General features: G+C 39.4%; 1 pseudogene; it reads right to left on the reverse strand.

The window, feature by feature from the left end:
• Positions 1-5,691: 5,691 nt before the first annotated feature.
• Positions 5,692-11,815, reverse strand: LOC149197432 (WAT1-related protein At5g07050-like; annotated as a pseudogene).
• Positions 11,816-12,143: the final 328 nt, after the last annotated feature.

A 12,143-nucleotide genomic window follows, 5' to 3' on the forward strand; every position in this document is an offset into this window, starting at 1 on the left:
ATATCATGGTACAATTAGGGTTGTGTGAATATTGCATATGAGGTGTTGTATACATATTGTACTGTCTTCATGATGTATATGCGACGTGTGTGCATATGGTGCTTTGTGCATGTTGGATATGTAGTGCTGTGTATGGATGATGCTATGTACATGTTGGATATGTAGTGCTATGTACACTTGGTGTTGTGTGCATGTTGTACATATGGTGATATGTACATATGATGTTGTGTGCATGATTGTACAAGTGGTGTTCTGAGGATGTGGTGCCATGTACATGTTGTACATAGGGTGCTATGAACATGCGGTGTTGTGTACATGTCGTGCATGTGATGCTATGTACATATGGTGTTGCGTATACATCGTGTGTGTGGTACTATGTAAATTTGATATTGTGTACACATTGTGCAGTGGTGTACTGTACATGTGGCGTTGTGTACAAATTGTGTAGGTGGTGTTGTGTACATGTGATTTTGTGCACATGTTGTTCAGGTATTGCAATGTATAGGTGGTATTGTGTACATGTTTCACATATGTTACTGGTGTACGTGTGGTATTGTGTGCATGTCATCCATGATGTGTTATGGGAATGCGGTATTATGTATGTGAATTGTCATGCTATCATAACATATGCATTCATTGTGTTGCACCCTAGACACATATTTGTGTTAGGTTGTACATTAGGTGTAGGTGCATGTATTGTGTTATAACAAGATGTAGGCGTATGTATTGGGTTGTGCCATACAATGGGCGTAGGTGTATGTGTTGTATGTTAGGTGTAGATCCATGTGTTGCATGGAGTTGTATGTCATATGTGTGTGATGCACACTATGCGTATGTACACATGGTTGAGGAGAAGTCACTGGATGTTTGTCGGGTGTAGCAACCAATCCAATGTGTGTACAAAAAGAACAAAGGTAGAAGTAAGGATCGATGATGGATAACCATCAACATTTTATTTTAGTTTTATTATGCATGTGATTTATGACTATGGTATATGATAATTATATGGGATCTATAATATTGGTTTATGATGGTTATATGTGATTTACAATTTTGATCTATGATGGTTATGTTTGAGCTAACGTGATGTGATATCCTTATATATGTTGACTTGGTCGAGTATGCTAGTTTGACTTGTTGTGACAGGACGCAAACATGATTGAAAATGTATCTTATTGACGAGCTACCAATAAGGTATGATGTGAATTTGTTTAAATTTATTTTAAATCTAATGGAAGTTATGTGCTTGGTACAAGAATAAATAAAATGCCCAGTTGGGTGATTGAAATCGACTACAAGAATTAGCAGCAACAACAAAAGAATTAAAACATGCATCAACACGCTGGTAAAGTATTCAGGAGCAGGGCCATTGTGGAAAACTAGTACCCAATAGTGTCCATTGATTTCCATGAGCATGCCATGACCGGTATGATGGTTTTGAGGTAGGTATATTCCTTGGTTGTTGTACCTTCCGATGCAAGGAAGCCTTGCCAAGGGATGGACTGCCTGAGATGGGGGTGCCAACAGAAGTTGGAAGGTGAGTGACTGCATGGAAGGGGTGATCGGATTCCTGAGCGACTATGTAGCAAAGAAGGGAAGGTCACGGATGGATTTGTTTTGGTCATTAGCATTGCCAGATGGAATCATATGCACATTGGGAGTGCCCCTGAAACAATGAGTCGGTAACTGTTCGTTGAGAATTGGATGCAAATTTGACTTTGTAGTGGATTCTGGACTTCCTGGGAAGGAGGTGGATCCTAGTATTACTTTGAGGGTGGAGGTGTGAGCCTCTAGATTCCCTTGTTGCGGATTCATATTATTTTATTTGTTGGTTAAGAAAGTGTGTATATTTGTATATGTGTATATCATTGTAAATATCGTAATGAGTTGTGTTATAAAGCTTCAATATGCGGTATGGCTTTTATCTGGTCATGCTGTCATGATATTTTGATTTTGAGCGGGTCAGTCATTGTAAATAGTGCAACGAGCTATGTTATAAAACTCCATGGGCAGTATGTTTTGTTTTCAACAGTCATGTTGGTTATAGGTATCATTGAACACTGAGGACAGTGTTCCCCAAGGGGGAGGGTTCTGTAACAGCCCTTGTGAAAATTCCATGTAAAAATATATAAATATCACGGATGATGGGACACATATACCAAGCTGAATGGTGGGTAAGACATCCTAGGGGGTGTCCATTTAATTGTTTATGGCTAAGGAAATTGGCAAAGGTTATGGCTAAGGCATTAAAAGACATTTTGGCACATTTATTTATTAAAATAATGGAAATTAGGAGAAAAATGAGGTGAAAAGTCACAGGTTGCATGTAAGGAGGAAAATGAATGAAAATAATGGAAATCAGGAGAAAAATGAGGTGAAAGTCACATGTTGCATGTGAGGAGGAAAATAAAGGAAAATAATGGAAAATGAAGAAAATAGAGACTTCATTAATAAAAAGGCTTATGAAGATCAATGGGCAGGACTTGGTCAGTTTAGATTTGGAGATATCTCATTATTCTCTCTCTCTCTCACATACTCTTGGACACTTAGATTTTTCTTGGAGAACTTTGGCATTGGAGCAAGAAAAACAAAGAAGGCAAGAGGAAGCAAGGATCAAGTAGAGAAAGGCAAGATCAAGCAGCTGCAACAGGCTTCATTGCAGGTATCAACTTGCATGTGTATTTTCCTTGCTAGATTTGGAATGCATGGGATTGCATGTGTTTATTTTCTACCATGGCATGGGTTTTGCTAGGTGTGATAGTATTTTCAACCTACCCTTTCCATTTACTGATAGCTTTGATAAGATGGGTTCTCTCATGCATTTTTTGGGGGGATGGCCGGATTGGATTCGAAGTTGAGTGGGGTGGATCTCCGAATTTGACAAACAAATGGTGGTAGTGGTCCCTGAACCAGACTGAGGGTGCATGAAGCCATTGGCCTAGTAACCTCTGAACCGAACTGTGGGTTGCAGTAAAGCCAGATTGTGTGCCTTGGTGGGCCTATGAATCCTTGTCGTAAATGGCGGGATATATGGTAAATCCAAGAGGTGTATTTTCTCTCCGTTGGGCCTAGTGATTCCGGGATGGAATTTATGGTAAAGCATGGAGAGTATGTCTCGATGTAGGGCCTAGTGATTCCTCGATCAGACTGCGGATGCACGGTAAAGCATGAGAGACTAGGGGGCACTCGAATTCCTCACGATGTAGGTGGAGAACTCCGGTGGCATCCAAATTGATTGGTGTTTTTTGATGTGTACTATGAGTCCCACATTTATGCTTGGAATATGGCACGCGGGTGATTGGCTGAAGAGGGACTTGGCTTAGCCAATCTATGGTCAGGTGGAATGTGTAGTCCCATCACCAGTTGGTTCATTGCATTATTAATGAAAAAAATTTATTCCCTTGATTTTCATGTGAAAATGTGATGATGTATATATGGATTTGGATGGCTGATATTTTTATTGTATTTTTGTTCTTATTAGTTCTTTTTATATGAACATGTACCTCAGAGGGTGTTACAAATTCCATAACATGACCTTTTCTCCATAAACCACAAGATTTTCTCCTCCACTTTCAGGAACCATAGAACTGTTGCACCCATCAATAAAAATTCTATCCATAAGTTTGTAAAGAGTTCCAATCCAAACTCCCTGCATCAATATCAGTGCTCCCTGAACCATCTTGCAGGTATCTTTCTCGAACAATGTTTTTACACCTGCATCATCCATCTTATTTAAAAATATCAAATTTCTGGCTAATGCAGGAATATGCATAACACCCGGAAGTGATCTAATCCTTCCACATTGCAACTTCAACTTGACTTTTCTGCGACTGATGATTTTAGTCTTCTTGTCATCCCCTAAGAAGACATCACCAACATCATATTTCTCATATTTATAGAACCAATCCCCCCGGGGAGTGAAGTGAAAGGATGCACTTAAGTCAATCAACCATGCTTCATGATCTACATGTGTACTTGAAGAAAAAGCTAAGTACACATCCCCGTCTTCATTTGAGGTTGCTTTCGTCTCTGCAGAAGGAGCATCATCAGATCCATTTCCTTTCTCAGAAGTTTTAGATCTACAATCCTTTTTGAAGTGCCATTCCTTTCTGCATTTCCCACACACCTTTACAGGTTTTCTTGGAGATTTAGATCTCCCACTCGAGGACTTATTTTTATTTCTGTTCTGGGACCGTCCTCGTACAGACAAGGCATCTCCAATCTGTGCCTTCATATTTTTCCATCTCATCTTCTCCTACAACAAATATGAGACTATTTCATCAAACTTCATAAGTTTGATGGGTGATTTCTTCATAATCCAAGTGCGTTAAAGTTTTTTCAGGATGTTGAATCCTTATATAAAGTCAAATAACCAATTTAAATAACATAAATCAAGATTTCACTTCTATTTTTTTGGCCACCAAAAAATCTAAAAAATTATATTAAAAACAACTCTTTTATAAAAAATATTAAAAATTGCAGCAATCGTGCAAAAAGTTGGTCGTTAAATTTAAGTCATGCAATAGTTAAATTCACATCTAAAAAAAAAACCTGGGAGAACAGTTTGCTAATGGAACAGCTTCTTGTGTCATGCAACAGCTTCGACCTCTGTTCCTCTTGATGTTCTGCGGTCAGTTACTTCTCTTGTAAGCGATGCAAACCGTAGAATGGGCAGAATCCCACTAGAAGATGACAACATCGCCTTCCATCCAAATTCTTGCTTGCCACGTAGGCGGCCCAACCCTCGATTAACACAAAGGGTCCGCTGCTTCCCCATCGCCTGAACTTCACTTCAATTCTTGGCCCTCCAATATTTCCATTGCCATCACCATCCATATCAACTATTGAAATCCTGCATCCTTTGCCTTCAGTGATATCTCACTTTTGCGATGGAGTGCAGAATTGCAGACATGTCCGGGCTGAATGAGTTGGAATAATTAGCCGGCTGAACCTTCTATCCGTGTCATTGGCAGTCAAAGCTTTTAAAAAACCTGTCGTCAATGATATCAACGTTTGGCATGCTAGCATCCTACTAGAATCCATTTTCTACGTGTTTTATTTACTAGTCAATGTTAGGTGTGGATATTTAGTGCACTAATATTTAAATGTGGAGATTTAATCCACAAAATCTACTAGTGCAAAGATCTCACTACACAGCTGGCTCTAAAACTAGACATGGATTTGTGTGATATAAACATAAAAAAGATAAGACCATTGAATCCTCAGTGATTATGTTGCCAACACATCAGTTTACATGACACAAAACTTCTCCACATGAGTTTACGAAAATGTTTCTGCTCATATAGATCCGTGTGTTGTCTCTCAATCCTATACATATTTCAGCTACAGAGGCAAATATTATTTTTAGATTTTTTCTTTTAATAGATAAAATTAAAATTCTTAAAAAGTTTAGATTTACAAAATTTATTTATATATTCAAAAATATATTTAAATAATAAAAAATAACAAACTTGCTTAACTTTTATTACTATAATTAATGAAAAGTTATTAAATATTAATAGTTATATAATCCATCAACTATAATTAACTAGTTAACTTTGATATCAAACAGTCCATATTTAATAAACAGATTGTAAAGGGAATAAATCTTTGCATTGTTCCCCAACGTACCACTTATCCACTCATGCAAAGTGATTACAACAAAATTAAATTAAAGAGCAAAGCATACAGTTATCTGTCTCTTCTTAATGAAGCTTGAGTCACATCCACATTTAGAAGGTACGGCTTTGGCCACCTACAGACACTATTCCTTCCTACGAGGAAGAGCTTTTCAACGCCAGATTTTCTTCGGATCATTATTTTGTTCCAATCATTCATTGCAACCAAATCTGATTAATGGTTATATCAGGTTAAATTTATCAGTTTTTAGATTTTTTTTCTTTCTAATTATAAAAATTCTAACATCATTTTGATAAAATCTAATAAAAACATTTTAAAATCTAAATTACAATTAGCGAACTTCAAAATTTTGAGTACCTCATATTGCATCCAAAAAATTCAAACCTCTAAAACAAAAATTTCATACCATTGAGGGAGCTGTTAGACTCTATCATGCCCGTCTAGCAGAATTTAGAGGGAAAACCTCTCGAGATCCTATAATGTGCATATGAAAATGTATGCCGACCCATCATGAAACTCACATCAATTTCATTTTGATATTGCTCTGGCTTATGAAACTCACTTCGAACTGAAAGTTAAATCAGAAAAATAAATATTTGGAATAATATTGGGTTGTTTTTTTGTTTTTTTTTTTCTACTGGTGGAAAATTTATTGTAATTTAATTGTTAAAACAGCAATGAGGACAGTCATTTTTAATTGCTAATCTCGAATGGAGGATGATTCATCACCGTTATTCATGGAAAATCATCCCACCTGTAATAACTCGCAAGTAGTCTCTAAGAGGGCATCTTTTCACTCCTGCATAATGCCTCTAGATTTTGGGCCATTAACCTGTTTTCTTAAATCCAATGAAAACAAACTCTTAACCAAACAGAAATATGAAATCAATTAAATTTTAATTTTACGTAAAATAAAATTATAGATAATAATTATTAAAAGTTAATATATGAGTTCATCCACAATACAATACTGTCCAATCATGGATTAACAACACTGTATAATAATTATACAGTATTGTAATGCGCCTTCCAATCTCTCTCCAAGATAGTCTTATTGGAAGCTTGGCTAACCAAAAGCCTCTATAATGAGTTATGAGGGACTTTTTTAGTAAAAGGTGGGGTGGCCCTTGACATTCCCCTTTGTGATTGTTCAACTATCCTCATGACTCTTCACCTACTCTATGATTGTTACATCCACTATTGACACTTGACTTACACTTGACATGACTCAACATTATAATGCACATGTACCCACGTGAACACAACTGGCTTGAGCAAGCCAAACTAGACATCACTCTCACTTAGGCAACCATGGAAGTCCAACTCCTCAACATCTCCATGGTTATCAACATTGACATACTGATGCCAAGACCTGTAATCCTTGATGGTGTCCATGTGTTCTGCGGTGACATCTGTCTAAAACTTGACCCTTGCCTCCATAGCATCCGGGTACACTACTCGAGCTCCTCTGTCCAACTCATTTGAAAGCATGCACATCATTGTCTTCAAGGTGGCTGGACCAGCAACATACTTGTGTATGATGTTTGCACTGATGGGCAAGTCTGGGCTGGTGGCAATGCACATCAACTCGTCAAAGTATGAGTCAAGCTTGAGTCAGACTTGTTTCTTTTTCTTCACCTGGGTGAGATTCCCAAGTGATGGGATCGCATGTGTGGGAACCACAACATACATACTCTTGAATACTCATGCATGGGAAGCCTGTATGTTAGTGATGAACTGCGAGAGTTATTTGAAATTCTAGATCTGACTCGGGATACGTGCATTCAACTCAACTGCATTGACCCTCATCATCTTAGGCAAGTGAAGTGGGGCTCCCTTGTACTTCATCGTCGATGTTTTCATGTCATCAAAAATAGCATGCAAGTTCATCAAGATACGTGCTCTCCTAGCACATCATTGCTGCTATCCGTTGAGATGGACGATTTCCTTGTGCACGATACCAAACTTGGAGTACAATGCTAGCATAATTGTGTTAAGGGACAATACTTCATCTAGTATTTCCCTCTTCAATTTAGCTTGGGTGGACATTGTCACCAAGTCTCTTCCTTGCTTGTCCATTTGTAGTTCCTTTGCCATTTGCTCATTCTCATCTATTAGGAAGAAAACACTTGAGCTAGTGGCTTCGGAATACAATTTTGTTGCATCGGCCAAGGTGGTGGGCCCCAGTATTGTAGCAATAATGCTACAACTCCTAGAACTCCCTTCTTTAATTTTATCAACCCGGTAGTTCGTAACAAACTTGGAAGCGATGGTGCTGTATGCACAAGTACTAGCTCTTGCCGCAGTTGTCACTTGGTCAGCTGGCACAAGTCCGCTAGGGGATCAAGCCAACTTCTATGAGTTCTTAGAAGAAGCTTTTTAACTGATGGACGAAAGCTAACTCAAAGGAAGCTAATCTACTTGCGGAAAGAAACTGAAAGCCAAAAAGAAACGCAAACCCTAGCAAACCCTAATTCTACCAACTAGTCCTACTAAGGCAAAGAAGAGAACGCAAACTACGAGAAGAGATGCCATTACTTCTATGAAGGTAAAATACATGTGTCTAGACTACCTCTATCTGAAGAAAACATCTTTTTGTATTTTTGTTTAAGTTGTTGGAATTATCATGCATGTGCTTCTAACTATTTTTGACTGTGCAGAGGTGGATCAAGGAGGAGAAATGCTTGGGAAAGCTTGGGAAGGTTCAGAGAGGGTCTAAGGGGTCCCTAACACCCTTCCAGAGAGTCTCACAAAGTTTGGCTGCCAAGAAACCATGTTTATGAGCTTCTACAGGAAGTCTGCAGGGGTTCTACAGGGTGTTCAGGATTTCTACAGGATGTTCTGTAATTCTTCTGCAGGATGTTCAGAAATGGGATTTTGGAGCATCGATGGAGGGAGAAAGATGATGGAATGAGTATGGAGGTGAAATAGGGGTGTGAAGAGGTCCAAGACTTGGGGAATGGAGTTGAGGAGAAGGTGTAGATGGTGAGATTTGTTCAAGGAGGGATGAGATGATGTTGCACAAGAAGATGAGAATCATGGCAAAGTAAGCGAATGAGGTAAATGTAAGGTAAGGGTTCTGAGTGAAGGATGAAACAGGTAGGTTGGATGGGGTATGTGTAGGTAAGGAAGGGTAATAGGTACTCTGCAAGTGGTATTTCAAACTGAACACACAAACACTTATAAAACCTATGACCTAGTTACTTTACTCTATTCTGACCTAAGTAACAACAAAAGGAAATGAACAACAGTTTATTCGAAATGAAATGCATGAACTAACTTATGCCACTAAGAAATCATCAACTGAAGCATTTAAATACTACTAATATCAGCATCTACAAAAGAGGATTCCAACACTAAGAATTGCATGGCAAAGCAAAAACAACGTTTTTGTTGGCAGCAAAGTCACATTGGTTCCAGCTCATGATTCCACTGAGGGGGAGGTGAGATCCAAGGTGTTTGGTAGCCTTTTTCTTGTTATTATCCTACCAATCTATTCTAACCATGAGAAGCTACTTTAACCATCAAAAGAAATCTAAATAACAAAGCAAGATTTAAATACAAATAACAGATTTTATTCTAAGAATGCAGCAAAGACACATAAAGGTAAACAGAGGAGGTACTGGGCGCTTGAGATGGGCCCAACCCCAAGAGCTACAGCCTCCTAAGAGAGATTTAGAGCTGGTGCAAAACTGGATTCATCTTTATTGATCAAGAAATGAAGAGTTACATCAAAACTGTCCACAAGGAGAACTTGAAAAATGAGCTGACAGCAAAACTAATCTATTGCCTAAAAATCGAACTACAAAATGACTACAACAAGACTATGAAATGACTAACTACCAGCAAACCCAAATGAGGCCCTAAGCCTTCTTATTTATACAAATTGAGGACCCCAACAGTCCTCCTAAAATTTATGGACTCGGCTGCCCAAAACTTGTAGTTAACAGTAGTCCTACTTAACTTGCTTGGCTGCCCTTGTGCTCATTGATTTGGTGGCCTTTGAACTCCAAGCTGATGGTGGAGAATTCGAGGTAAGGGCCCATAAATGAAGGGGACACCTTCCTACAAATCCTCTCCCTTGTTCTCCCACGAATTTGGCTTCCAAGTGCTCATTAAGACCTTCAATTTTGTCTCCAAGTTGACCAAAAAGGCTACACAAAGCACCCATTAGACTTGTTGGCATAATGACTAACCAAATTCACTCTATTAGCATAAATATAATCAAAAACATGCAATAAACTAATGAGAATGGTGGATTAAGTCAAATTAGGAGGTTGAATGAGCCCAAATAATTATCCATTTTTGGGGCTCATCATCACCCCCCTACTGAAAGTGTTGCTCATCCTCTGAGCAACCAATCTCTCTCCTCATCTTTGATGGCCCTGGTGGCCTCCTTGTCATGCCAAGCTTCTGAAGTGATGTCCTCTTCTCTGTCATGAAACCATGCTTCTTTGCTTCTTCCCACTACTTGCTCCTTTTCCTAAAGAATTCTCAGCTTTGGTATGATTGTGCAAGTATATTCAATCTGATGGCAGCAATGGTGGCGAAAGGAGATGAAACCAGTGGAGGATGGAAGAAAAGAGTGGTTGCATGTCTCCTCAACAGTCTTCAAGCTTCAAATCCCTCTCCATAATTGATTCTAGCCTACCCAAAGGCTTCTACAGGATGTTTCTGGTAAAAATACAGAACTTCCTGTAGAAAGTCCTGTAGCTGAGTTCTGGCTTCCTGTAGAAACAGACAGCACCACTGTATCCTGCTTGGCTGTGGGTGATTTTCCTTTCAGCTTGGCTGTGGCTACCTTAGAGGTGCCCTCACTGACGTGGACTTTTTCAGTCCTTTCCATTCTACTCTGTAGTCTTTTCTCCCTGGGTGTTAGTGTGGTTTTGTCCCCCTCTGTTTTGGCAGCTTGGTTTAATGCCAATGTTCCAATCACTGATGTTGTTGGATACATCTGCAGGGTTGTGCTTTCTGGGCTTGTCACCAACTTGTCATCATTTGCCTTGCCCCATAGTACAATATACAGTCCTGCTATTACTAGAATTGCTCCCAGCAGACTTCCCAGATAATATTTCACATGAAGGATTAGCTGTTCCAACACTGCAACAATTATGGTTGAAGTTGGATTGAACATTGCAGCAAAGATAGGTCCCTTCAGACGGATACAGTAAGTCTGTACAAAGAAGGCAAATGCAAAGCATAATACTCCCTGCATATTATGGGCCAATATGATCAATGACGATGTTAAGAATTTCTGCACATTATTAAAACGAAGATGCGGTGCTCACAGAGTATATGATGCTGAGAAGCTGAATGTCCCACTTTAGCCTCCAAGCAGAGGCCTTTGGCTCAAAAATTAAAGCCACCACAGTGCACTGTAGAGTTCCTTGCAGCATCGTGAGAGCTGTTAATGAAATTCCTGCTGGATATTTCTTAACAACTCGAGCCTGAAAAGTAAGCCATCCAGACCAAAATAAACAGCCAGCAAACAGCATCAGTGCTCCAAGCAGCCATGTGTTATGAAGAACCCTATTGAGCCTAATGAGAACAGGGCCCTTGTAGAAGGTCATAATCATTGCACCACCCACACATATAATGGTTCCTACAACTTTGGCTTGGCCATATTTACTCCTGATATCAACTTTCTCCAGTCTAAAAGCTGTGGCCATCCCAAATGTGACAACAGGAACCAGGTTTGACGTTGCAGAAGCAAATGTAGCGGAGGTGTAATCTAGGCCAGCAAAGTAGAAATTCTGAAATAGAGTGGTCTTACCCAGCCAGTGCAAGCACAAAGATCTGCCAGAAGATGGCACAGGTCTTTGCAGGGCGTTGGTTTCTTTCAAGAAAAAAACAAAAGGAGAAATAACTACTATAGCAACAGCCAGGGTGTAAGCTACGAAAACAAAATGACTCATTCCTTCGTCCAGAGAAACTCTGGTAATGATATTCATGCCGGCCAGGCAGACTTGAACTGCAATCTCAGCTAAGAATGTTGCAAATGCAAATTAATCAGCGAATGGTGAGAGCATTTCAAGGATGAGTTCGATTGGCTGTTTATGGAGGCTTCCACTGATGGAGGGTGAGCTGGCTAAGTGCATGTTGGCCCCATGCAAACCATTGGTCCCCACTGTAGTGTAATTATGAACTGTAGTTCTCTACCTGTATTCACTTCCATCAATTACGTTGGATTTTAAACAACCACCACTACCTGTTTTCAATTTTCTTCTTGAGATGGCTGAGCACACGTGTTGATTTCACCCACCGAGCGCTGTTCGAACTGGATGAGGGTGGCCAGTTAGCTGGCCACCGATTTTTTAATCCCAACCATCTCATTGCTCATGCTGTTTACGAATTACATTCATGCAAATAGAGGAACGAGTTTAGTCACGTACCTGCAAGTCGTGTGTGCTTGTTGTGAAGTGCTGAGATCTTTCATTTGCTGCATGCATTTGTTTTTGTGATTGCATGTGGCTTGGCTGCTGATTTTTTGGTTGTTTTTTCTT

This window comes from Pinus tabuliformis, chromosome 2_2 (genome assembly GCF_031772625.1).
Source record: "Pinus tabuliformis cultivar Carrire ecotype Pingquan chromosome 2_2, CPIR1, whole genome shotgun sequence".
In the NCBI taxonomy this organism is placed as follows: domain Eukaryota; kingdom Viridiplantae; phylum Streptophyta; class Pinopsida; order Pinales; family Pinaceae; genus Pinus; species Pinus tabuliformis.